This window comes from Oryctolagus cuniculus, chromosome 15 (genome assembly GCF_964237555.1).
Source record: "Oryctolagus cuniculus chromosome 15, mOryCun1.1, whole genome shotgun sequence".
Taxonomy (NCBI): domain Eukaryota; kingdom Metazoa; phylum Chordata; class Mammalia; order Lagomorpha; family Leporidae; genus Oryctolagus; species Oryctolagus cuniculus.
The window spans coordinates 75,645,362-75,672,104 of record NC_091446.1 but is presented as its reverse complement, the minus strand read 5'-3'; the positions used below and the strand labels follow the sequence as shown (position 1 = coordinate 75,672,104).

General features: G+C 45.8%; 1 long non-coding RNA gene across 2 annotated transcripts in view; it reads right to left on the bottom strand.

Moving 5' to 3' along the window:
* The window catches only part of LOC138845403 (uncharacterized), a 120,363-nt gene that overhangs the window by 11,290 nt on the left and 82,330 nt on the right, over positions 1-26,743 (bottom strand). Inside the window, exons 4-5 of one of the 2 annotated variants that reach the window (XR_011382494.1) lie at positions 7,637-7,722; positions 118-6,970 (exon numbers count right to left, since the gene is read on the bottom strand). The exons of the other annotated variant lie outside the window; for it this stretch is intronic. This is a non-coding gene — a long non-coding RNA (uncharacterized lncRNA). Of the gene's footprint in view, positions 1-117; positions 6,971-7,636; positions 7,723-26,743 lie in introns of those variants that run through there. 2 annotated transcript variants of the gene reach the window in all.

Here is a 26,743-nt window from a genome sequence, read left to right as displayed (position 1 = left end):
AGCTGTTGCAGCCATTTGGGGAGTGATGGAAGAGCTTTCTCTCTCTCTCTTTTTTCTCTCTCCCTTTCTCCTTTTCTCTCTCTCTCCCTCCCTCCCTCCCTCCCTCTCTCTCTCTCTCTCTCCCTCTCTCTCCCCCTCTGTCTGTAACTCTGCATTTCTAATAAATAAATGAATCTTTTTGGAAAATGAAAAAGTAGAGTACAATAGACATCTCTGTACATTTTACCTGTATTGCCCACTGGTAGCATTTACTACATTTGCTGCCCAAAATGCATAACTTTAATCCAATCATGAGGAAATAGAAAAACCCAAACTGAGTGCAATTCTACAAAATGTATACTCTTCAAAAATACCAATGTTAGGAAACACAGCAAAGGGGCAGGAACTAATCCAGGTCCAGGGAGATTTGAAGGACCTGGAAATTGGGGCAAAACATAAGGCTGGATGGGACAGCACAAAAGCAAACCATTTCCATGAGGGGCTACATGGTAAATATTTTAGACAACCTGGTCCATGCAGTCTCTCTGACAGCTTCTCAGCTCCAGGGTTTGGTGTGTAAGCTAACAGACATGTTTTGCCTATCCAATAAAACTCCTTATGAAAATGCACGGTAGGTGGGCTGGAGTTGGTAGACCCTTGCTCTAAGCTTTATTGGGCCAACTGAACAAATTAGAATGTGGATGGAGGATTAGAAGATGTTTGTATTTTATTTGATCAGTGTTAGGTTTCCTACTACTGATATCTGTGTGACGATACTGCAAGAGAAGGCATGTCCTTTAGAGGTCATACACCCACATGTGCATGTGTGCGTGGGCAGATCTCCAGCCCTGGGGATGCTCCCATCCCTTACACAAAATAGAGCAGTCTTTGCACGTCGCCTCCTGCATGCTTTACATCATATCTAGATTACTTATCATGATCGTACAATGTAAATGCTCGGTGAAGAGTTAACAAAATGTACAATTTAGGGAATAATTAAAAGTCTGTGCACACCCAATTTCTTTTTTTTTAATCTTTTGAATGTTTGAGGTGCAGATATGGAACCTACAGATACAGAGTTTTGAGTGTGCAGGGAAAATTATAGAAATACGAGAAGGTGAATAAATAGATAGATGATAGACTATCTTATCTGTGTCTTTATCTTATCTATATCTTTTCTCTTGTGGGCCCAGTCTCTAACCCAGAGACAGAACTTTCATTCCATCTCCTCTAAATGGAGCCAGTTTCTCTTCTTCTCTTTCTCTTCCATAGCTTTGGCATTTTTTGAAGAATCAAGATGTTCTTTCTGTAATACATCCCCCAATTTGTGCTTGTCTCATGATGAGCTCTGGGCTGAGCACTAAGTACTGTAGAAGCAATCTTCTGTCCCATTCAGTCCATCCCATCAAAAGGCTCACGAAGGCAATTTATTCCCCTGTAGGTGAGGTTAACGTTGATAACGTGGTGAACACGGGCTCTCCAGACTTCTTCACTGTAAAGGAAACTCAGTTCATCTTTCTTGATTGTTTCCAAATGTATGCAGTCTTCATGGTGAAATCTGACATCTTTCTCCCTTCCTAGGAGCCACTGTATGTCTTGCATTTCCTAGCCTTACAAAGAAGAACCACCTACATTATATTGATGACCTTCCAGCACAATAGGTCCCAGTGAAATCCCCTTCCTAGAATCAGCATTTGTTTCCACTACATTAAAAGTCTTTCAATTACATTTGCACACAAGGGTGCAACATGAGGCTGGGCCCCTCAATCATGTGGGCGGGCCCCTTGCAGGGGCCAGTATGCTTAAGAACAGGCTCTTCTATTTAAAGGTTATTATGCAAATACCGAGGCAGTACCTTTGATGCATGGACCTTTCAGGACTTCTGTGATTTGCATGGCTGTAGTTGGAAGGTTTTATTAAAAGCTATCCATTATAATAACCTACATTTTAAAAAAATGAATGTGAGTTTTAAGATATGGAGGTAGCAGCTACAAAGCTAATTAAGAATTCAGAAAATCAAAAACACTAAGCTTAAGGCTTTGAATGTTGCAAGTGATTTTTAAAACCAAAAAAGGTACCATTCAGTGATGGATGGAATCACCAAGGGATACCTTTTGCCTAGGTGCACACCATGGGGGCATTGATCAGGAAACTGGAATCCCAGGGCCTTATGTTTGTATAGATCTCCTTACACACATGCTAAAACAGGCCATTGGGTATACTTTAACAACTGAACCTCTTGACATAGAGATTGGCATATGATGGCTTGGATTCCTAGTGAAATGACTAACTGAGTAATTGAACAGAAAGAAGAGAATGAGGGAGTGTCCTGAACCCAGGCAGGGTAATGGGATTAGCAGTGTGCACACATCCTTTGCTGAGAATTAGGCAACATGACATGCCCACCTGTGATGGAAAATGCCAGGCCCCGCACAGAGCAGGTGGATTAAGAGAATTCTGTAGCTTGACACATTGGAGCTGAAACAGGAAGTCATCTGGGCACCCTTCAGCTTGATGGATGGGGCTGGGTGGTACATTTTGGCTTTGAAAACAAATATACCCAGGAGAAAGAAAGGGAGGCAACTGGTAAAAGGGAATCAACTGAGAAGCCAGTGTCCTCCCAATTACCTTTGAAAGAGATAAAGATTTATTGAAGGATGTTTGTTCAGGGTGATCAATGGTTGCACGTCCGTCTCCGGGTACCCCGCAGAAAGTTTTCAGTTTTATATGGTGAATGGAGAACACCAATTTCTCTCTCCTTTCAGAGGCCACACTTGACTGCAGGTGCAGAGAGCAAGCACACCTGGCTCGGGCCCTCCATCACTATCTTTCCTGGAGGCATGCACTTCCCAGGGGGAGTGCTGGTGGTCAGTCCTCAGCCTGGCAGAGCAGTCTTTCCAAAAGGACTCTGAGGGAAAGGGAAGGTGCCAAGGACCCAGAGGAGCAGCCTGGAGGAGTGCTCATCGGGCTGGGAGCTCCACGGGGCAGAGTCACGGCTGAGCAAAGGGGAACCCCTGCAGCCGCCACCAGAGGATCAGCACTTCAAGCTGGACCTAAGCTGTCAGCCAGAGGCAGCATTAAGTGTGACTCTTCCTTTGGCTTCCATTGGCCAAGCTGGGCCCGAGTAGTCTCCATCCAGAGAGCTCTGCTCATTCTGCCAATGCCCATTTCCCTTCCCATCACCCTCAGGGGCCCAACTCAACTTTGGGCAGCAACCCTGACTGTGGGTCTGAGAGGAGGCAGGGATGATTCGGGCCACAATAGATGATGAACATGGTAAAGATATTACAGCACCGCATCTGCTGAGGGCAGAAGATTTTCCTACTCCCCAGGGAGCCTCCCCCACAGCCCCATCCCTGTCTGTTCCTCCTCCTTAACTCTGTTCCTTAGAGAGCTCACAGCCCTGTGAAAGCCAGCCTGGGGAGCTGCAGCCATTCCCCGTGTATATGATCTGCTGCTAACCCAATTTTCCATCTGAGTTAACAAGACCAAGTGAGGTGAAGCAATTTGACCTTGATCCCCAGTGAGCCAGTAACTGAGTCTACATTCAGATGAGAACTCACCTCTCTCTTGCCTGGGCCACTCATGGCTGCCACTCTGTCCCGGAGCCTTTCAGCTGCACTTAGATGCGGTCTAGATTAATACCCACTTGCGTGCCAGATGGATGACTGCTGGCCCATTCCAGCTGCCAGGCCGCATTCCAGAGCCCTTTACCCCTCTGCAGCCAGCCACCATCCATCCTCCAGCCAGCCAATCAAGCAATCAATTAACTTGCGGAAATTAGTAAAAGAAAAATTTCTAAAGGGCATTCGTGTCCCCAGTGGTTCCTTTTAGCCCTCCTATCACTGAGGACCATCTGAGAGCTTTAAAAAAGAAAAAAATAAGGGGGGAGAGGTGCACGAAGAGGAGGAATAAGAACTTCAGCAGAACCGTTTTCCTCATTGCCTGGGACTGATGACTTTCTAACCTCTTATTGTGTTCTTTCTGTTAAAAATTCATTTCTTGCTAAAAAGAAGCAATGCTATCTATAATCTGATGCATGAAAGTTTTCCCCATTACTAATGAAACCAATTTTTAGAACTAACATTCAACTTGGCAGTTTTAATTATGGACATATTTCCAAATCTGATCAGAGTACTCTAGATGTATGGGGCTGTGGCTTTCTGCTTTATTCCAGGAGGATGAATACCTGCTCTGGTTTGCCAGCAATGCTCACTTGGCATCACGGCACTGAGGAGCACTGGCTTGGTGAAGGACACAGATCATTCAGACAGATGAGGACCTTGCCTTGAAGGACTTGAGAGACTCAGAGGCACAGAGATGAGATGCACTGGTGTGCTGCAGACCACCAGGGACTTCGAGCAGCAGGGTAGGGGGCAGTGGGCATACTGCAGGGTAGGGAGGATGGGGAACGAGTTGAGCCCCAGGGAGAGCACCCACCATAGGGTGGTCGCTCCATGGAGGATTTGCTTTAAACCACCCCTTGCAGTCCAACTCCAGATGTGGGGACACTGGCAAGGATGAGGGGCATGTGACATGGAGGAGCATTTTAGCTTCTTCCACCAGTGGAGACTGCACTGTCTGATAGGGATTCCATTGGCTCACAAAGCAGAATTGATTCAGTCTCCAGGAAGTTCTTGGAAACTGTGTTTTATGAAAAAAGAAAAGAGCTATGCATGGCTTTCAAAAAATTTTGCACCAAAATAAACTTAATTTTATTTCCATTTTCCTCTTTTTGAAGTACTTTCATGGATCCACAGTGCCCTGTGTGCATATGTCTTAATGTTTCCATCTTCACAACAACCCCATAATACAAACACAGTTGTTAACTCCACTACAAGAGGGGACTGAAGATCAGAAGAGTTAGAGAAGTTGTACAAAGGTATCTTGATGGTAAAAGGGCCGGGGCCAGTGCTGTGGTATAATGGGTAAAGCCACCACCTTCAGTGCCGGCATCTCATATGGGCACCAGTTCGAGTCCCGGCTGCTCCAATTCCCATTCAGCCCTCTGTTATGGTCTGAGAAAGCAGTAGAAGATGGCCCAAATCCTTGGGCCCTGAACCCATGTGGGAAACCCGGAGGAAGCTCCTGGCTCCTGATGAGCACAGCTCTAGCCCTTGCGGCCATTTGGGGAGTGAACCAGCAGAAGGAAGACCTCTCTCTCTCTCTGCCTCTCCTTCTCTGTGTAACTCTTTCAAATAAATAAACAAATAAATCTTTAAAAAAAGTCAGAGTCAGGATTTGAACCCAGGCAATTTGACTCGGCATCTAAATTCCTAACATCTATATCACACTGCTTCTCTGAGCAGGGTGAGTTGACTGGAAGATGTGGGACTTACCTCAGTGGTAAGAGCCATAGTCCAAGTACTGTTTCAGATAGACAGCAGTCCCCAGGAGATGGGTGATGCACAGTCACAGGGTGGCAGCCCTGTGAGTTTGGTAGAAAACCCTTGGCAGAGACTAGATTTAAAGGGACAAGGACACCCTTAGGAAGAGCAATGTGGCAGTGACTGGGCAGGATGTTAGGCCTCCATAAAGTGCGAAGAGCCAGAGAACAAACAGAGAAATGGGGCAGGCAGGCAGATACCCTGTAACTACAGACATGTCTTAGGATTTTCACATGTCTACGATCTACCCAGGATAACCTGCCAAGCAGCGTTAGGGCAGCAAAACTAATCCAGTCCCCTTCTGCAAATGCTCTTGCCTACTGAAACCTAGGCAGCTTTTCTCAGTCCCAGCACAGTCTGAGAGAGAAGATCCCAGGCCTCAAGGTTCAAAGGGAACATGATTGCTTCTGTAAGAAGCCAACATGAAGGGGCAAGGTAGTCACCAATGCGAGCCATCTGTTCCAAGGAAGGGTGAACAGGTGGCAGGTGAGTGGCCCTGGCAAGAGGCTGAGATGGAATCCAGTATCTGGAGTGGCTGTTCAAGTAGAGCATTAGCAGACAAGTGGCAGATGGGTGACATCTGGTGTCCTGAGTATTACAGGTGGGCAGCCAAACTGCATCTGTTGATTACCAGAAGTATAGGTGGAAGTGCAGCTAGCAACAGGTGACAGTGGTCTACATGAAGTCCAGAAAATCACCAGTAAGGTCAGAGATCAGCAGAGGCACTGGTGGAAAGAAGAACAGCATATCGACAGGATGACCAACATTCAGATAGCACCCTAGAATCCCACCAAGTACAGGTACCTTTGATGCACAAATTCTCCACTAGCCAAGTTCAAGTGTTGAATAGTGTTGGAAGGGCAGTGATTCTAGTATCAAGAATCCAGATGTATATTGAGTTCTATTGAATAGATATGCCTGGAATTGTACGGGCTTGGTGGGAGAGGGATTCTTGATACCAAGCTTGTCATAATAGTGCTCCCCAAATAAGTGCTACATGGACTTTGCTAACAGGTTCTCAGACCTACAGGCAGGTCAGGGAGGCTGTAATGTATTGATCCGCTAGTCACAATGGACACATGCAGTTCTAGCTCCCCATGTATCTGTTCTCCATACCACAAGAGGCCTCACTCAGCCCAGGATGTGCCCAACCTGATTGAAAATAACTACACACCAGACTTGGGAGACTTCTGTAGAGCCCCCACTTGGTAGTTCCAGTTCATAAGACCCACCATTCCATACAGGGCTCAGAAAAATCCCTTTAAGGGAGGATGACCAACCTAAGACCCAAAAGGGCCTTCTGATTTTGCCATACGCAACAACAAAAGGAATCAAAGCAGGAACCTTGCCCTGGGCTCCACCCCATATACATACACATTCTGTACCCTTAGGAATGTGGCCTCCCTACCACAGTTGTCTAGTCAAGCAACACAATGAGTACTTCCTTTGATCTAGGGTGCCCAAGCCAATCTTTTCTTCCAAGGTAGGTTGAGCCAGTCCTTGCCCTCTTCCTCCACTAGGCCAGCCTTGGCCTGTACTGTGCTTGCTCCTCAGCTTCTTTTGCACCTCTGGAGTTGTAGACAACCCCGGGGAACTCTGCAGACCTGTACAAAAGGACAGTGTGAGCAAAGCCCTTAGCTAACTGCATGGTTTCACACTGCATGGCTAAGCCTTGCTCCTGCTCAAGCTCTTTGACTTGTCTTATGGCCTCCTGTCACTCTTTTACTCTTTCTGTCATCTTTCAGCTCCAAATGGGTCAATGCCCTCCTCAGACATGGTCTTAGCAACTTGCTTTTCTACCTGCCTCAAGTGATCTTCCCTCTCCTCTTACTGGGAGCTTCATTTGAATCCTTTCAATTTCAGCTCAACCATCACTTCCTTCCCTGCCCCCTGGTTAGGCAGATGCTCATTCTGAGAGCAGCACGGCCTGCACTTGTACTAGTTGTAATCATATGTCCATTTGTGTGGCTGAGTGATTAGTATTCAATGCTTTCCTTAGGCTATGACTTCACTAATTTCATTCATTCCAACACTCAATACAGGATGTGATATTTAGAGATACTTCCTTAGGATATTTGTTGAATGAATGAGTGCATAAATGAATGCCTTTGGTGAACACATTAGCATCCCCAAGCAGAACCCATCTTTCCATAAATGCACAAAGGGGATGGTGAAATCAACCTGCTGAAACTGTTTTGGTGAGGACTCGGTTATAAAGAATCTGTATTTGGCCTTACCCAAAGTCTGGAACACAGGATAGCACTACATACCTGTGAGTTCTTTTGTTGTCTCACTCCCAACACCCAAGAGTGGTGAGGCTTCCCTCTCCTGCCTGGGACCATCATCTGCAGTTCCCCTTGAAATATAGAGTGCACATAGTGCTAAGAGTATTGAACTTGCTGTCAGATCGATGTGTACAGTGGCCATAGCAACTCTTTATCTCTCTTAAGCCTCATTTTTCTCATTGGTAAAGTAGAGTTTTTCATAATATATCCTCATAAGGCTGTCACTGATAATCCATTGAAAAAATGCTTAGAACAATCCTTGACACAGTTTCAGGAATTGACAATGTTGTCACTATGTTGATGTCCCTCACAGTGGCCCAATTAGAAACTCATGGAAAAGGAATCTATGAAAGCTGGCCCAGAGTTTGCCATAGCCTAAATATTCTCAGAGGATTCTCTATAATTGAACCAGCTACATAGCCGTCCCTCTGGCTGGGAGAGAGTTTTTGCAAAGCCAGGGAACATCACCACGCTGTTTTGGGTAGAAGATTGCCTTTTGTAAATTGGCTTCTCGGCCTTGTCAATTCAGCAAAATGCATTTCACTGAGACTTGAAAATGCTCTCTTGATCATATTTCCACTTATCCTTTCTGAATGCAGCTCTCTTTGAACCCTGTTAAGATTGGCAGGTGCATTTCTCAATTCTCAAAGGACATCCCAGAGGATAAAGGAAAATTCTATCCGCTGTAGTTGGTGGTGTATTATTCAGAAAAGAGTTCATAGGAGACCAGCTTGAGTTCTAGGTGGACAAGGGGAAAATTGCAAAGGATGAACCAGATTGGTGTGCAAAGAAAGAAAGAAACTAACTTTGCCATCAAGGACAGACTGAGCCTGGTTTCTTGAATAGAGGCAGGACTACCTTACCAGGGATAAGAGGAATTAGGGAGGAGCCCAGGCTAAAACCCAGGTGTCCCAAAAAGTTTTTCCAAATAGGACATTACAAAGTGGAGACTGGACTACATTTAGGGAGCCCAAGAGCAACTTCTCCTCAGGCAGAGCATGTGCTGAGTCAGCCTGCAAGTCCGCCAATACCTATGCAGCTGCCAGAACAGGGAGAATTGCTCAAAGAAATGGGCAAAAAATGTAGGCCAGAACAGCGAGAGGCCAAGTAGGTCACTGAAATGCTTTGGAGAGACTCCTACCCATAGCTCTGCCCTCCGTGTGCATTTAACTTCACGTGATCCCTACAGGTGTGGGGTGAGAATTAGGACAATTAATGCCCCTACCGCCCCTGCTCAGCAGTACAGGTTCAAGCTCAGGCCTGCCACAGTAGAAATGAACTTGTCAAGGCTTTGCCTTATTTTGGGGTGTGGTCACCTGCCCATCAAAGTGCTGGGATGTGTTTCTGCAGCTCTGATACTGTGGCGAGAGAAGGCTCTAGTGGTTCTTTGGTGTTACGTGGGGTCAGAGGAATAGGTGGGAGCAGATGAACCACATGCTATGGAGTGGATGACAGGCAGTGCATGCAGTTATTTCTGCTGCACACATACATGCACGGAAGAAGCTGCAGCTACTAGGCACTCATTTAGGAGTCAGTGTTGTCTCCTCACCCTATTATCAACAGAAGAGCTGGCAGAGCCCTCTTCATCTCCAAGGAAAATGTCTCTTTCCTATTCACGTTTTCTTCTCCTTCTCCTTGTCCTTTGTTTACTCACTCTTCCATTGTCATGACTGCAGACTGAAATCACAGAGACTAGAGCTCCAGACCTGTATGTGCTGTTTGCTAAGTTCATAGACTCTGGGTCTGTTTCCTCCTCTAGAGAACCAATCATGTCCTCCATAGGGCTGTCACGGGCATTTAATATCATTATGGCAGTAAATGCCTTGAATATGACTGGTAAGAGTGTGGCTGAATACTATCAATTCTCCTTGTCCTTCCATATTCTAGTGACCACTGGGCTTATCCCAGGTTTGCTTCAGTTTTGTGCTAATCACAGAGAACTTTTCAACCTACCATTTCTCCAAGTTTGAATTTTAATTCAGAATCTTTCTTTAAAGATGTATTTTACCATTTAGTTAAAAGGTAGAGTTAGAGAGAGAGAGAGAGAGAGAGAGAGAGAGAGATCTTCCACTTACTGGTTCACTCCCCAAATGGCCACAATGGCTGGGGCTGTGCCATGTGGAAGCCAGGAGGCAGGAACTTCATCCAGGTCTTCCACATGGGTGGCAGGGACCCAAGCACTTGGGCCATCTTCCACTGCCTTCCCAGGTACATTAGCGGAGCTCAATTCAGAATGCCCAAGGATGCGCAAAGCTCTCGCTACTGCTGTGGCCTAACTTGCTTTTCCTCAGACATGTTCCCTGCTTGAATGCTGGAGGGTCCCTTCCTACAAGATTCAGAACTGACTGTCACCAGCAGTTTGGTTTCTCTTTTTCTATCAGCCTCATGTTGGAAGAAGGGGCTTTGGGATTGCCATGGCTTGTCTCAGCAAGAGATGTGCATGTCCAAGTGGAATATCAATTAAAAATTTCCCTCTAGTTGACAAATATATTGATTTTGTTACAGTTCCAAACATGATCCTGTGTAATTTAACCACTGATTGTATACTACCACAGTGAGACCCAGCCAGAAGTGACTTCCATTCATATGGATTTTGGGCTGGAATCCTCTTGTCCTTGGAGCTGGGAAGAGAGACTGTATGCTTGGACTGCAATGATAGGGACTTCGAAAATCCAGTGTTGCAGTTGGCAGGGGAATGGGTCTCTGGGCTGCCCAGGGCAGGGTGTTCACATCATAGAGAGTAATTATGTTGACAAAAAGGCAAAGTGTAAGGGCATCTTGTAATTACCAACAGAGGCATTTGGATAATGACAACCAGTTTTTCTGGAGCTTAGGGACTCCTACCCCAGTGGGGCAGCAGTGTTTCAATGTCTCTGATGTCTCAAGATGGCAAGTCACAGTGAATGAGAAAGTGACATGCGAGGATATTCGATGCGGTCTACTATAGGAATAAAAACTGAGGTGGTTTAAATAGTGTGGTTTAAATGCCAGTTTTAGCATTTCATTCATAGCCTGGTGACTTTGCATTAGCTATTTAAGCAGACTGTGTCTCCAATTCCTCCTCTCTAAAATGAATCGAACAATACCTACCTCACATACTTAGGAAGTGTGTATACATGTCCAGCAGGTAACAGACACACAGTAGATACTACTTGGCTCAAACTATGATCGTCATTTGCACAGTCTCCTAACTAGTGACCCTGCTTCCATTCTGATCTCAGAGGAGTTCTTTAAAAACATAGGCCAGAATGCACAGTTGCTCAAACATTTCTGACAACTTCACATCACACTAGGACTAAAATCCCGCAGGTCACAGGCCTGTAATCTCAGACTCCACCTTCTTACACTTTCAGTCTCCTACTGTGCTCTCACTGTGCTCCCTGCTTAGTTCTCTGAGCATGTCAAACTTGATGCCCTGGAGATTTGCACACCTGGCACATGGGGTTGCTCATCTTTCCAGTTTCAATTCCATAACTTAAAAGAGGCCTTTCTTGACTGCTGTCTTGGATTGGGTCTCCTAGAAGCAGAAACTGAAAAAGGAGTTTGGGAGAACACAATTTATTCAAGGAGTGAACCTAGGAAAAACCTATACAGGGAGGGCAGCACAGAGGGGCAGAGAAAACAGAGAGCAAGGATATGGTCTCAGGCAGAATCCGGCCTTGGGCTGATCCGTGGCCTCGGGTAGAGCCTAAAGCACACCTCATAGGTGGCCTGCTTGAAATAAGTTGCCAGGATTTTCTGTACTGTATCAGTCTGTCACAGGCTTCTCTGTAAATATGCTGTTATCAGCCATGGGCTGAAAAGATTGCAGGTTTAAGCCACTGGCCACAGACATCCTTTATGCATTGACTTGTATGTAGGATGTAGAGAGCTGTCAGCTCACTGCACAAGCACCTAGCTTCCAGTGGCCAGCTGCACAGAGCATCACCTAAACCTATTTCACCTCTCTGGGTTGCATGTGTTCTTGCTTAATATTTTTCTTGCTTAATTATGTATTGATTTTCTGTCTCCTTGGCTAGAGCAGCGACCTTGTCTGTTTTGCTCCTGCTTGCATCTCTAGAACCTAGAACAAATGCTGGTTCAATGAGTGGATGTGGATCTCCATGCACATTCTCCTTCTGAAACGGAAACAAAGTTTATGCTCCGATAAAAGATGTATCACGTGAACATCGAAGACTGATTTGTTCTTGTCACTGTCATCTGTTGTTCCAGGTTCCTTTGTTTCCTGTGCTAGTTGTCTCTTCCATCAGTGAAAAATTGGCTGATTTTTGATTAAAACAAAAAAGTATTCCAGAGAATCTTGCTTATAAACTGTGTTTTCTAAAGCAATGATATCCACCATCGGGGAGGCCACGATAGCTTTCAGCATTTAGCCTGAAATATTGACAGAACAGATTTGGAGAAAGAGAAGAGAAAAGCTGTTCCCAGAAGCTCTTCTGCTCAGCTTGCTCAGTGCAACTCCCCCCCAGTGATATTCCCCAACCACTTAATTGCTACAGGGACCAGACTTCAAGAACTCAGTGTTTTCTACAGATGAAATAATTTCGCCCTCCCCTCCCTAGATTTTCAAGTACATCAAAGCACAATCTGTTTTCTGTGTTGATGCTGAGTTCGGCTTCTCCCTCCTTGTCTCTGGGGTAAAGGAGATGATGGCCAAACATTGGCATGGTACAGAGGTAAGAGAGTGATGAGATGTGTACCTCTGTCTCACTCTGTGTCTGCACACACCTCCCTGTTCCCTGCTGAATGGTGAGGGAGGCCAGCAGCTCTGGAAGCAGCCTTTCTGAGAGTCCCAGCTTCCCCTGGGCCTTCTGGCTAAGAACAATGCTTAAGACTGAGAAATGCTGGGCCATTTAAACGTTGAGGCAGAGGGAAGAGAAAACAAGGTAATCTGGCTGCAGCTAGGAATGTGTAAGGGAGTCCTGAGGCCTGGCCATTCTAAGATAAGATAATTCTATGCTATTTGAAGCACTTACAAACAACCAAGCATTGTGCTAAACAATTTCAAACATTATGGAATCCTTCAAAAATGCTGCAAGAAACAATTCTTTGTGAGATACACAGCAAGGAAGCAGACATCGAAAGAGGGGAATCATTTACTACTCCTAGTTGTGTACCCATTCATTGCTTTTTCCTGTCCAGTTTCCATTTACCTTTCTTCTTGGTGTGATACTTTGATCTGCTTTTGGGAATCTCCTCCCCTTACTTTCAGTGGCTGGATCTGGGAGGAGACAACCACATTTCCTGAACTACATCAAAGACGGTTCCATTGCCTTGACCCTCATGTGGGTTCAGGGATGGGCACACAGCTCAAGCCAGGAAGAGTGAGGCTCAACTCCTGGATTTTACTGCAAACATTTTATTCCTTCTGGGGTTGCTTAAGTAAGATATGTGTAACTGATAGTGACGGATGTAGCTTTCCACCACAAGGGGGGAGCTTGGTGACAAAAAGCTACAGTGAAGAAGCTAAGGGCATGAGAGAGACATGGTGTCATCTGAGTGCCTCTGTTCCACTGTAATCATTGGGTTTTCAGGGAGCCCATATGTTTCCCATGTTCCTTAAAACAGTTCCAAGTGGATTCCTCCCTCTAATAAGTCAGTGTGTCTTATAGAATTAAATAAGTAATGGTTGACCTTGGCTTTAACTGGAGATTTGCTGATCCCTGTCCCTGCTCCCGCAATACGTGGGCACATAGCTGGAAAGTAGACACACTCCAAAGACATGGCAAGGGCAAGAAACTGAATAATTAATCTACTTTACTTTCTGAACTTTTGGATACTTTAAACACAGTTCTCATCTGCCTGGCCAAAGAACCAGCCTGGAAGAGGAAGAATGAGAACCAAGGATACCTATTAAAATGCTAAAGAAATATGAGCTTGGGATCAGGCAGCACAGGACTCAAATTTCAGCTCTGACATTATGTATCAAGTGATGTTGCAGAATCTCTGAACCTCTCCCTGCCTCAGTTTTCTCATCCATAACTCCTGATGATAAAACTTATCTCAGAGATCTGTTCAGAGAAATAAGTAAGAGCACTCCATAAACACAAGCTCCCAACCCCAAGCAGGCTACAGTGTCTCTCCACCCATGAGCACTAAATCGGATCAACTTGGTTTAGGACAGTGGGTTAGGGTCTTTTTTCCCCAGGTCCATCTTCAATTAGCGATGTCTGGTTTTAGGGGAACTAAGTGAAGCAAGCTTGGGACCATTCTCTAAATTTTTTAAAATGTGTACTTTACAGAGTCTCAGAAGAGAGAAAAGCATCTAAACAAAACCAAGCCACCTGATAGAAAAATTTCATTTCAGTCAGACAGCTGCTTGTGTCTTTGACACCTTGTCAAATAACTGATTGGGCTGATTTTTCTCTTCCCTCTAAATAAAGGTTGCCTGCATTGATCAACCCAAGGAAGTTTCTTGACAACTTCTAATAATAACTGGGCCATTCTTCATCTCCATGGCATCCCACTGTCAGCAAGTAGAACATGGCCCTTGAATGGGGAATAGGTGTGTCCAAGGTCATCCACTCTCTGTGGAGTCACTTAAAGTCAGTGACACACGGTAATGAAAAATCTAGTTGCGTTAGGAAATAAATAATGACGTGGAGAAAGTCCAGAAAGCTTTGTTTCCTGAATAAAGCAGTCATATCTTTCTCATACCCCTGGTACGTGTGGCCTTCAGGGCTATTCACAAGGCCGTGTGTCTTGTAGTGAGGGGATGGATGGGGAGAACACCAGGTTCCAGTCTTGGCTGCTGTTCATTAGAGTCCATTTATTCAGAGGGCATTGATAGAGAGCTCAGTGAGTGTCAGGAAGTGATGGATGCTGGGATATAGATACACAGACTCCGATACTTGCAGAACTCAAAATCAAATGCACTGGGCACAGCAGGTTAAATTGCCACTTTTGATGCTCACATCCTGTATCAGAGTGCTTGACTGCATCGTGGCTGCTCCGCCTCTGATCCAGCTCCGTGCTAGTGTGCCTGGAAAAGCAGTGGAAGATGGCTCAAACACTTGAGCCCCTGCCACACATGTGGGAAACCTGGATGGAGTTCCTGGCCCTTGGCTTCAGCCTTGGCTGTTGTGGCCATTTTTGCAGTGAGCCAATGGGTGGAAGATCTCTGTCTCTGCTCCTTCTCTCAACCCCCCCGCCAAATAAATAAAAAGATCCTTTTTAAAAAACCAGTTTGGAGAAGACAGACAAAGATTAGTGAAATGTGTAGTGTTATATGTTGGAAAATGACAAGTACTGTGAAGAAAATATTAAAGCAAAGGAGTGCAGAGGAAGGACTGATGTCAGAGAACAAGAGGTAAGGACTTGCTATAGTTTGAATACATCCGTACACTTTCAGCTGTTGGAATGTTGATTCCCACTGAAGCAGGATTCGGAGGTGTTTAGGTATGAACTGGCCTCTCATGAATGACGGATGCTGCTCTCATGGGAGTGAGTCAGTTAGTGCAGAGTGGTTGTTATCAAAGTAAGGTCAGCTCCCTCAGTACTCTCTTGCCATCCATGGCATCACTGTGATGCGGCAAGAAGGCCCTCACCAGAGACCACACAATGCCAGCACTATGCTCATGGCCTTCCCAGCCTCTAGAATCACAATCTACACACACTTCTACTCTTCATAAGTTACCCAGACACTGGGTACATGTAGCTATAGGAAACTAATATATAATATATATAACATATAACAACATATAGCTACAGGAAACTAACCAGGATGGATTGTGATTTGAAATAAGGTTCTTACTGTGGGCCTGGAGGAATGAGGAGAAACAAAGAAAATTGGTGCAGATCTCTGTGAGAAGAGTGTTTCTCTGCAGCAGAGGTGTACTGGGCCTGTTTGAGGACAGCTAGGAGCAATTGAGTGGTGGGGTCAGAGGGTGGAGACAAGCAGTGAGGTTAGAAAGCAGGCAAGATGGGATGGAGCTGGGTGGAGACCCCACTCCCAAAAAGCCTCCCAGAGAGAAGGGAAACCACTGGAAAATTCTGAGAAGCTTTTTAAAAGATTTATTTATGTATTGGAGAGGGAGAGCAACAGAGAAAGAGGGAAATTCAGAGGTTTTCCTTCTGCTGGTTCATTCCCCAAATGGCTACAGCATCCAAGTCTGGATCAGGCTGAAGTCTCCCACATGGGTTGCAGGGCCCAAGTTCTTGGGCCATCTTCCACTGCCTTCTCAGCACATTAACAGGGACCTGGGTAAGAAGTGGAGCAGCCAGGACTCAAATCAGCATTCCAAAATGGGCAGTTCTTAGTTACATTTGATGAGTCCCTCTGCTGCTGCTATTCTGAGCCTAGAGCCAGGCAAGACAGACCAGGTAAGTGGTTATCATGATGCAGGGGACTCAAGGGGGTGGTTTATACCAGAAGTGAAGCAATACAGAGGGTATGAAAAGGCCAGCTTACAGAGAACAATGGTACAGATTGTGCCCAGACTTCACCCAGGGACTGCGTAAGGGAGTAGCCTCCTAAAGACTATTGGTGACATGGACAGTATCTCAGCTTAAGGGAGCCTGGAATCAGAGACCTAAGTAGAAATTCATGGCTGGGAAGATAATTCCTCCAGCCCTGAAGGTGAGGCAAAAAGCAAATGAGGAGGGTGGTAGAACATCAGGAGAGGGACAGGATCGGCCAGGCCAGTGGTGGCTGCTGAGGGTGGGTGTGTTTCTGAGCCCCCTTAGAAGCTAGCCATGCTACAGGAGGAGAAATGCAAAGCCTCCAGGAGCCCCAACCAGTGAAGGAGGGAGCCAGCCAGAAGGGGAACACCTCCCAGAAACAAGGCAGAGAGTCTGAAAGAGAACCCTGTCTACGGGCTGTCCTGTGTGTGCAGCGGGTGGAGGTGCCTGGCGGTTCAGGTGGGGACGTGTTACGGGGATGATGGATGTACACAGACAGCCTCATCCAGGGTTCCCTTTGTGCAAAATCAGACTGAATGTATGAAGTGGCTCCTTCTCTTCCTGGGGATGACATTGATTGAACGAGAGCCTCCCAAATTCCACCACAGGAAATGAGCAACTGTCGCTCCCCCTCTTCGTGGAGGAACGACACAGGACCCTGCGTTGTTCTTTTGTCTGCTCGGCCCTCCCCGGATTTGCTGCTGGTTCTTCCCGGGTTGGCTACCATCCCTTCCACCTCTGTGGAAGGGCGGTTCCCCCTGCCACCTTCCCCACTTCCGCGGAGGAGCGGCACACCGCCGGCCGGCTCTCTCGGGGGCTGCACAGGTGTTCCTTCAGATAGATGTTCCTGGTGCATGTTGTCTCTCTCCTCCTTTGTAGTCCTCTTCCACCAATCCCAACTCTGCTACCCACACGCCGAGTACGCTGCTCTCCTCCAATCAGGAGCAGGTCCTACAGTTTATTGGTTGAACTGGAGGCAGCTGTGTAGAAGCTGTTTCTCCCTTCTCAGCGCCATATTGTGGGAGAGCAGATGCATAGAATAAGTCTTAATTCCAGTAACAGTCTAGTCCGAGTTGCTCCCCACAGCAACAGCTCCCTGCAAGGGTGATTTCCTGCCTCCCTGACCTCACCACCCACCAGTGCTGGCCGGGGAGGAAGATGACTCTTCCTTCATGCTGGCATTCTCCTGGGGGCACTGGGCGTCTCACAGACAGGCATGGAGTCTGGGATCCAGCCATCAGCAAGGCTCACTTTGCTAATGTTCCAGATCTTTCAGGCCAGAGTGCACACCTTTGTAGAGTCCTGAATGAGAATCTGACAAGGGCATCACCTGTTTCCTTGTGAGCAAGTCAGTGCCAAATATTCTCGTGTTAAATACAGTCTGCTCTTGGCTGCCGCCACGGCTCACTTGGTTAATCCTCCACCTGCAGTGTCAGCACCCCTGGTTCTAGTCCCAGTTGAGGCGTCGGATTTTGTCCTGGCTGCTCCTCTTCCAGTCCAGCTCTCTGTTGTGGCCCAGGAAGGCAGTGGAGGATGGCTCAAGTACTTGGGCCCTGCACCTGCATGGGAGACCAGCAGGAAGCACCTGGCTCTTGGCTTCTGATCGGCGCAGCACACTGGCCACAGCACGCCGGCCTCAGCGGTCATTTGGGGGGTGAACCAATGGAAAAGGAAGACTTTTCTCTCTCTCTTTCTCTCTCTCTCTCTCTCTTACTGTCTAACTCTGCCTGTCCAGAAAAAAAATACAGTCTGCTTTCAATGGCTTTCAAAACACTCCTGGAGTCAGGGTCTTGAAGATGATTGAATGAATGGACTGAGGACGGTTAAGTGACATGCCAATGGTCACTTGGGTCCACCCTAAGTTTCTGATCTCATCATTTCCACACCCTCTTATCACCCCACTGACTTCAGTGCAGGAAAGAGGTACTCAAGACCTTACTTACTCACTCATATGTTTGAATACCGAGCTACATCTACCTAGACATTCCTACTGCTTTTTTTTTTTTAAGACATATTATTTATTTGAAAGGCAGAGTTACCAAGAAAGATCTTCCATTTGCTGGTTCTCTCCTCAAATGGCTGCAACAGCCAGAGCTGGGCCAGGCAGAAACCAGGAGCCAGGAATTCCTTCCAGGTTTCCCACATGGGTGCAGGGGCCCAAAGACTTGGGCCATCAACTGCCACTTTCCCAGGCACATTAGCAGGGAGCTGAATAGGAAGTGGAGCAGCCAGGATTCAAACCACTGCCTATATGGGATGCTGGCATCACAGGAAATGGCTTTACTTGCTATACCACAGCACCAATCCCAGAGTGGGTTTGTAATCATGGGAGTGAGTTGACCATCTCCCCTTTTTTGTCCCTCATCTCTCGCACTGTCCTTCACTCTCTCTGCTCTCTCCCACATGACGGCCTCCACCATGTGTCCATGTAGTTGGAAGACTCTCACCAGATGTCAGCCCATTGATCCTAAACTCAGCCTCACAAACTGAAAGCCAAGGCATTCCTGCTCATTACAAATTTCCCACTCTGCAGTATTCCACCAGAGCAGCACAAAAAGGACCAAGGCAATCAGCAAGGCCGTCTTATGACAAGGGTTACCAGCCCAGGGCTGGCAGGGCTCAGGCATGGGTGGAGGTGACTTGGCTGGAGGACTTTCTCTTCACTTGGCCTTCATCAACATTCCACACCACCTCCTGGCTGCCAGTCCAGCCTCTGCTCCAGCATGTGTGGAGGGGCAGGCTGCCTGGTGTATCTTCGGGCAGATGGACTGCAAATTTTCTGCGCAGCTTCCCTTCCCATCTCCTGAGAAGCCCATTCCTTCTAGACAATCCTGTCTTGCTCCAGTGGCTTTAAGAATCATTATTTCTCTTGAGATTTCCACTGAAAAAGACAAGGAGAGAGGTCTAATCCTAGACTCGGACTGTGGCTACTAATGAATGTATTACAACTATTTGGGGTCCTTAAACCTTTTATATTGGTGCTCCAGGGACTGTCTTCCCAATTGCTGGTATCAGTTTTCAAAGAAATTATAATACCTACTGATGAATGTGCCGTGAAGAAAGCTTGTTCTAAGTATATGTGTATTTGTCCCCATGTACTTCTCACACACAGAGTCTCAGCTTTAAGAGGCTTGTGAGAAAGAATGGTGTTTACTTTCTACAATGGAGGCCCATTTGAAATGTCACAGACTTAGAAAACAGGCAGATTTGCAAAAGCCAAGCTCATTCTAAATATAAAATAATACTTTTTAAAAAACCGCCTTTGTTGTTTTGCTGAAGGCGGCTCACCTGCTCATTTGTCAAATTTGTGGTTCTGTTGCCAACAAAATGAAACAGGCAGAGAAGAGAGCAAGGGAAATGCTTGTTTCAATGGGGAAAACAAGGGTCTCTGCCTAACATGATTTCCAGTGCTCCATCTCCTGGACAGCATGCAACTCTCCAAGATCTGAATCGCTCTAGGGGGCTCCTTTGGATATACCACATGTTGAAGATTATGTAACTACAGGAGGATTTTAAAGACATGAAAATGAGCAGTTGTCACAAACCCATCAGTCTGCCTTAGGTATAGGACCATCATGAGCCATTCTCTGTTTACACTGCTTTGAGAGAAACAGCCTCACTCATCCAATCAAAGGATGGACTCAGACTCCAGAAGCACAGAGAAAGTGAGACTTTATTAATGATCTTGTAGGACTGGGTGCTGGATGGTTTATAGCAAGCTGTTGATTCCCTAGCACACAGGTCCCTCCCCCAGTTGCTCATTGGCTGAGTGGCTGTGAGGTTACTATCTTCTTGGCACTGGCTTCAGCTCTTTTGGCCACCAACATCCTGTTTGGCTAAGAACTTTCAGGTGCATGTCACCTGGCTGTTACACCAGCTAGCCACCTGTCTGCAAGCTCTTATTCTAACTAGTTGTCTACTCAGAGCTAAACACCTTCCTCTGAAAATGAACCAAATGTTTGCTTCTCACACCTTGCTGTCTACATTTCAACTTCCTGCCCCTCAAAACTTGTGCACTCAGCACTTTGGACCACATCTTAGATTCTGCCAAACCATCTTGTTTCTAGCGTATCCAGGTTGTCCCTCACCACATTATTTCCATATCCTGCCCCACCTAGAAATCTCCATTTTCAGGCTGTTCTTTCTCCTCAAGATATCTCTTTCCCTATGAAACACCTGAGCCTTTCACTGGTTTTCTTCTTGTCTTTCTAAAATGATGGTGTTGGCATCCTGTGTACTTTTTCCTGGACTCCTCCTCTCTCTCAGTGTCACTCAGCATATTCTGGCCTGTTCCAGACACAGGGTCAGACTTGGCCTAGACCTTAATCACCATGTTCCTCTGTGGTGCAGAGGAAGGCCATGATCTGTCTCCTGCTGCCTTTGAAGATCCTCCCAGCACATCAGATACCCACATATTTGACACCTCTTGTATTCTTGCCATGAAGAAACTTGATTGGAATACCACCATTGCTTTTTTTTTTTTTTTTGACAGGCAGAGTGGGTGAGAGAGAGACAGAGAGAAAGGTCTTCCTTTGCCGTTAGTTCACCCTCCAATGGCTGCTGCAGTCAGTGCGCTGTGGCCGGCGCACCGCACTGATCTGATGGCAGGAGCCAGGTACTTATCCTGGTCTCCTATGGGGTGCAGGGCCCAAGTACTTGGGCCATCCTCCACTGCACTCCCTGGCCACAGCAGAGAGCTGGCTTGGAAGAGGGGCAACCGGGACAGAATCTGGCTCCCTGACCGGGACTAGAACCCAGTGTGCCGGTGCCACCAGGTGGAAGATTAGCCTAGTGAGCCACGGCACCGGCCCATCATTGCTTTTATGAGTGTGATAAGCATCTGAGCACAACAAGGAACATGTGCAGCCTTTTCTCAAGCAGTGACTTTGGAGCTAGAGTCATGGACTAGGGAGGGAAGCTGGACATTAACAAAAGGTTGCCAATATTGTGTTCTGTCAAGTCAAGTGATTTTTTTTATTTAAAAAAAAGGGGAGGGAGAGTCCCATATAACTATAGACTGTGTATATAATGGTGGTTCCATGATGTTATAATGCAGCTGAGAAGTTCCTATTGCCTAGTGATGTCATAGCCCCCATAACATCATAGCCCAAGGAGTTATTCATGTGCTTGCATAATAATGGTGTAGGGGTACTGCTGTAAACTAACTTACTGCCTGCCAGTTGTGTAAAAGTATAATATTTACAATATGTACAGTACATAAGACTTGCAAGTGATAATAAATGATAATTTTACTGGTTTTCATGTATTTAGCTTAACTATTATGCTTTTTGTTGTTATCTAAGCACTCTCTTCCTACTTTTATATAAAACTTGTTACTGTAAAACAGGGTGCCGTGCTATGCCAGTGGCAACCTCCCCACATCTTGTGTTTGCCATCTCTCAGTTGCATCTAGGGACCACGTGAAGGAACTGACCTACACCATCTAGGTTCATGTAAGTACACTCTATCATGTTCACTCAATGACACAGTTGCCAAATGGTGCATTTCTCAGAATGCATTTCTGTTTTTACCCATCATAAGACTGTACCCACACCATCTATCATCACCATAATTTTATGAGAAAGGATGTTTAAAAAAAAACAGGAAGGCTGCCATTTCAAAATAAAGAACAGTCTTTCCATGACTACATGATATGAAGAGCTCCCTATATTTCATTATTTTACCAAGGGATGGTGTGGGCACTCAGCCTGAACCAGAGGACTGCTATGCACCAATTACTGCATCTGCATTCTCAGCGTGGACTACTGCTTCTTTCCCAGCATGTCCCTGCCTCCAGCAGCATCCGTGTGCTATATATCCTGGGGCCATAGTGCACTTTTAACCAATATTTGTGAATAAATGGATGTAAAAATACAGATGATTTATAGACAATAATATATATGAGTTAAAAATTATCTCCAACAATTCTTTAGCTTGGCGACTATTGATCTGGAGGCAGGAAAGTTTCATTTTTCAAGGGTACATGGCTAAGGGAAGAATTGCCTGCTCTTGTGTAATCCAGAGAATGTGTCTTGCATGACATGGTCTCCTGAGTCTTGCATCTCCCCTGCCTTCCAGCAGGTCTTAAATCCCAGTGCCCTGGCCCTGGAATCTTGAATCCTCCTAACACAGACAGGATACCACAAATAAACCTCAGTGCCTCCCCTGCCCACAGCTCTGAAAGTTTAGCAGTGTCTGAAGTCAGACTAAGCCCATGCACACCACAGTTCCAAGATTTATTTAGTAAAAGACTAAATGGCAGTCCTCCCTCTCAACTGCTAATTGATAAGGCTAACTCCAGTCATCCCATTTTCTTATGCTTCTACTGCATTTCCTGATAAAATTCCCCAAGATTCAACTCCTAAAGTAGCTTTCTCCAGCTCAAAAAATTTTAATGACTTTATGTTAAGCCCAGAAAAAGACCCAAGTCCTTAGACTAGCATTAAAAGCATTCTTCTGGGGGCCAGTGTTGTGGCATAGCGGGTAAAACCACCATCAGCAGTGCTAGCATCCCGTATGGGTGCTGGTTCGAGTCCCGGCTGCTCCACTTCCGATACAGCTCTCTGCATGTTAGTGTTTGTATGTTACTTCCTCTACAGGCTCACCAGCTGTGTGTCTTCCCTATACCAGCACAAAATCTTGCAACTACTACCTAAAATGACTGCTGTTGGAGGCATAAATAAGGTAGCAGGCAAAGATACGTGAAGACACAAGTGTATCCAGTGACTTACATTGTGATCTGCCCCAGTACTTAGCATTGGTGGTCATCACTGGTGGTCACTGCCTAGGCATTGGATAAAGAAATGACAGACAGCAGGAGGACAAAATGAAAGGGAGGGAGGAAAAAACAAGGAAGGGAGGGATGAGCCCAAAGGGAGTCAAGATTTAAATCATGTGGCAGACCTGTCAGGTAATTTTTCTCTCTCAGACCACAGGGCAGAGGTGTGGGTGACTAATGTGTGTGCGCAAGAGTGATTTAGACGCCGAGACTCAGCTCTGATCAAGGAAAGGAGAAACAAAGTCCCATGTCCCAGGCAGTGGGGAGCCCTGTCCTCCGCAAAGAACTGAGTGATACAGAGGCAGCAGGGCCAAAGATCTGGTGCAAGTCAAATGCAGAAGTGCTGATGGCACCCTATTCCCCATGCATCTCAGTTCTGTGTTCAGCCCTGCCTCAGAAGCCAGCTCTGCACCAGGGTGGGTCCCAGGCCACTATCAGACACTTGTCTGCCCTTGTATAACTTGCACAAGCCTGGACCTTGAGCAACACACAGATTTAATGCCCTGGGAACACTCTGTCTTGGAGCCTGGTTGATGCTGGCAGATGGTCAAGCAGTATGGAGAGGCTGAGTGGAAGACAGGCACCTGCTGAGGCCAGCAGAGCTATCATACTACAGCCAGTGAGTGAGGCATTGTTTGTTCAGCCTGGCTGAGTGTGCACACATTGGGAGACCCAGCCAACAGAAGGAGGAGCAGAGGCCAAAGGGGCTTCAGAATCAGGAGAGATAATAAATGATCATTATTCTTTTGGAGCAGTTTTGGAAGGGAGAGAAGGAGAGTTGTTACATAACAATAGAGAGCTCAGACAACAAGAAAAGAGCAAACTTGGAAATGTGTGATTATTTTTTTTAATGTAGGTTGTATAACCTGGACTGTGATCCTAGCTCTTAGCTGAATATCCTTCCAGGAATTTACTGGTCTTCTACTAAGGCCATGGTCAAAACAGGTATCAGGAAGGGCATACTGCACCTGCTATGGAAACAGCTTTAATCTTCCTTCTGGGAAATTTGCATCTCCACTCTCTTAGGTGAGCAGAGATAAAGAAATATCCTCCAAACAAAGAAATCTTAAAATTTCCTTTGGAGACGGATGCTCCTGGATGGGAAGGAACAAGCCTTCGAGGGGATCTCGCCACTCTGTTTCCATTTTGCTTTTATATTGCTGCTGGCACATCTTCATATCATAAACGTATATCTCCACACACTTACAACAAAAGTTTTAAATTTCCTGTATAGATTGATGCCTCTGAATGAAGAGGTAGCATGGTTTATTTATCTCATTCTAGCCTCTCTATTTTCATTTTGCTATTGTATTGCTTTTGGCAAATCTACATATCATAAAAGGATATTTGTAGCTGCTTGCCTGAAGCTTGCTAATATCTTTTCAAACTTGCCTAAAACATAATTAAGATTACACAAGACAGTCATCATGGCTTGGGATCCAAATTGGGGACACCTAATTTGTCTGGTGCCCCAGAGCTCAACCAGGTAAAGCAACTTAGGGTGCTGAGACTATGCACGTGTAGGCAGCCATACTTAGTAAATAAAAATGCACCCCATATCGCAAGATGGCGGAATAGGAAGGGAGCACACTGATAGTCCGGGGAGAGATAGTTTAATAAAAGTGGAGATACTGCAGGTTCAAGGAAGAGTAGGGGAGGAAACAGCAGAAGAAACTCTTCCAGAACGCGTGACTCACAGCGGACCTGTGTGGAGAGCGTGGGAGCCCACAGTTCGGGACACCAGCGGCAGACTCAACACACCAGCGCTGGAACACAAGGTGAGCCGAACCTCAATAGCCCGAGACACCGGCAGGAAAGCAGAGAGAGGAGACTAGAGGGAACGACCCCCGGGGGGGAAAAGTTCACCAGGCTAACTGGAAGAGAGAGAGAGAGAGAGAAAAAAAAGGTGACTGGTACGGACACGGGTTTCTCTCTCTCTGCTCACCTCTCAAGGGCGAGCAAGACAAAGAGCAGGCGCCATCTTGGACATACGTCATAAGCAGAGCGACCTCAGGTCTGCACCGGCCCTGAGCCTAGCAGAAAACCCTGACTCTGGGCGGGGCGAATTAACAGGAGATTAGGACCTAGTAAATTTGTGGTGCTACTGAACTGAGACTGTGAAAAAAGAGACGGTGGGGGAGAGAACTCACGGAATTCACCTGAGTACTCTCCAGAGACGCTACAATTCCGTAACTTTGGCAACCCAGTGGGAGACTGAAGGAGAATTTGAACCCACTCTGAGGGCCAAACAGATTCCCTGTGTGGTCCTTGGGAAAGAGCTTCCGATCTCTGGCTCCTGTGGGTATATCATTTGCCTGCTAACTACCTCCAACTTCGTTCAGCTGTGCGGAATTACTTCCCTTTTGAATCAAAAAAAGAAAGAGAGAGAAAGAGAGATTTACCACTCCTAACCTGGGAGTGTCACCTTTGGGACACCAAACAGAGCTCTCAGGCCACACCCATCTCAAGCCCTAAGGCTCCATCAAAAACAGATAGTCCACTTAATCTAGAGTCATAGTATAACAAGAAAAAGCACCACAGTGAAGAAACCAAATATCTCCAATATGCCAAATAACAAATGCAAAAACCGAGGTAATAAAAACAAGGAAGTCACCATGACACCCTCAAATGAAAAAGACACCCCAATTCAAGATTATGAAGATGATGACATAGAAGAAATGCAAGAAGCAGATCTCAAAAAATTGATAAGAACATTAAGAAGTTCTCAAAAACAAATTCTTGAACTGCATAAAGCCTTAATGGACAAGATAGAAAATCTCTCTCGTGAAAATGAAATATTAAGGAGGAATCAAAATGAAACGAAACAACTAGTACAACAGGAAACTGGGATAGTGACTGAAGTGAAGAATTCAATAGATCAAATGAAAAACATAATAGAGAGCCTTACAAACAGAATGGGTGAAGCAGAAGAGAGAATATCGGACTTAGAAGAGAGAGAACAGGAAAGGATACAGTCAGATCAAAGAAAAGAAGAGGAAATTAGAAATCTAAAACATATTGTCAGGAATCTTCAGGATATTATTAAAAAAACCAACATTCGGGTTCTAGGAGTTCCTGAAGGCATGGAGAGGGAGAAAGGATTAGAAGGCCTTTTTAGTGAGATATTAGCAGAAAATTTCCCAGGTTTGGAGAAGGACAGAGAAATCCTAGTACAGGAAGCTCACAGAACCCCTAATAAACACGACCAAAAGAGATCCTCACCACGACACGTTGTAATTAAACTCTCCACAGTGAAACATAAAGAAAAGATCCTAAAATGTGCAAGAGAGAAACGTCAGATTACTTTCAGAGGATCGCCAATCAGACTCACTGCTGACTTCTCATCAGAAACTCTACAAGCTAGAAGGGAATGGCGAGATATAGCCCAGGTACTAAGAGAGAAAAACTGCCAGCCCAGAATATTATATCCTGCAAAGCTATCATTTGTGAATGAAGGTGAAATAAAGACGTTTCATAACAAACAGAAATTGAAAGAATTTGTCGCCACTCGTCCAGCCCTGCAACAGATGCTTAAAGATGTGTTACACACAGAAACACAGAAACACGGTCATCAGTATGAAAGAAGATAAAGGAAGGAAAGCAAATGGCAGGGCAAAGTTACCACTTATCATTAGTCACATTGAACGTGAATGGCCTGAACTGTCCAGTTAAAAGACACCGATTGGCTGATTGGGTTAAGGAACAAAACCCATCTATTTGCTGCTTACAAGAAACACATCTTTCCAACAAAGATCCATACAGACTGAAAGTGAAAGGCTGGAAAAAGATATACCATGCCAACAGAAATGAAAAAAGAGCGGGCGTAGCCATCTTAATATCGGACAACATAAACTTTACCACAAAAACTGTTAAGAGAGACAAAGAGGGACACTATATCATGATTAAGGGATCAA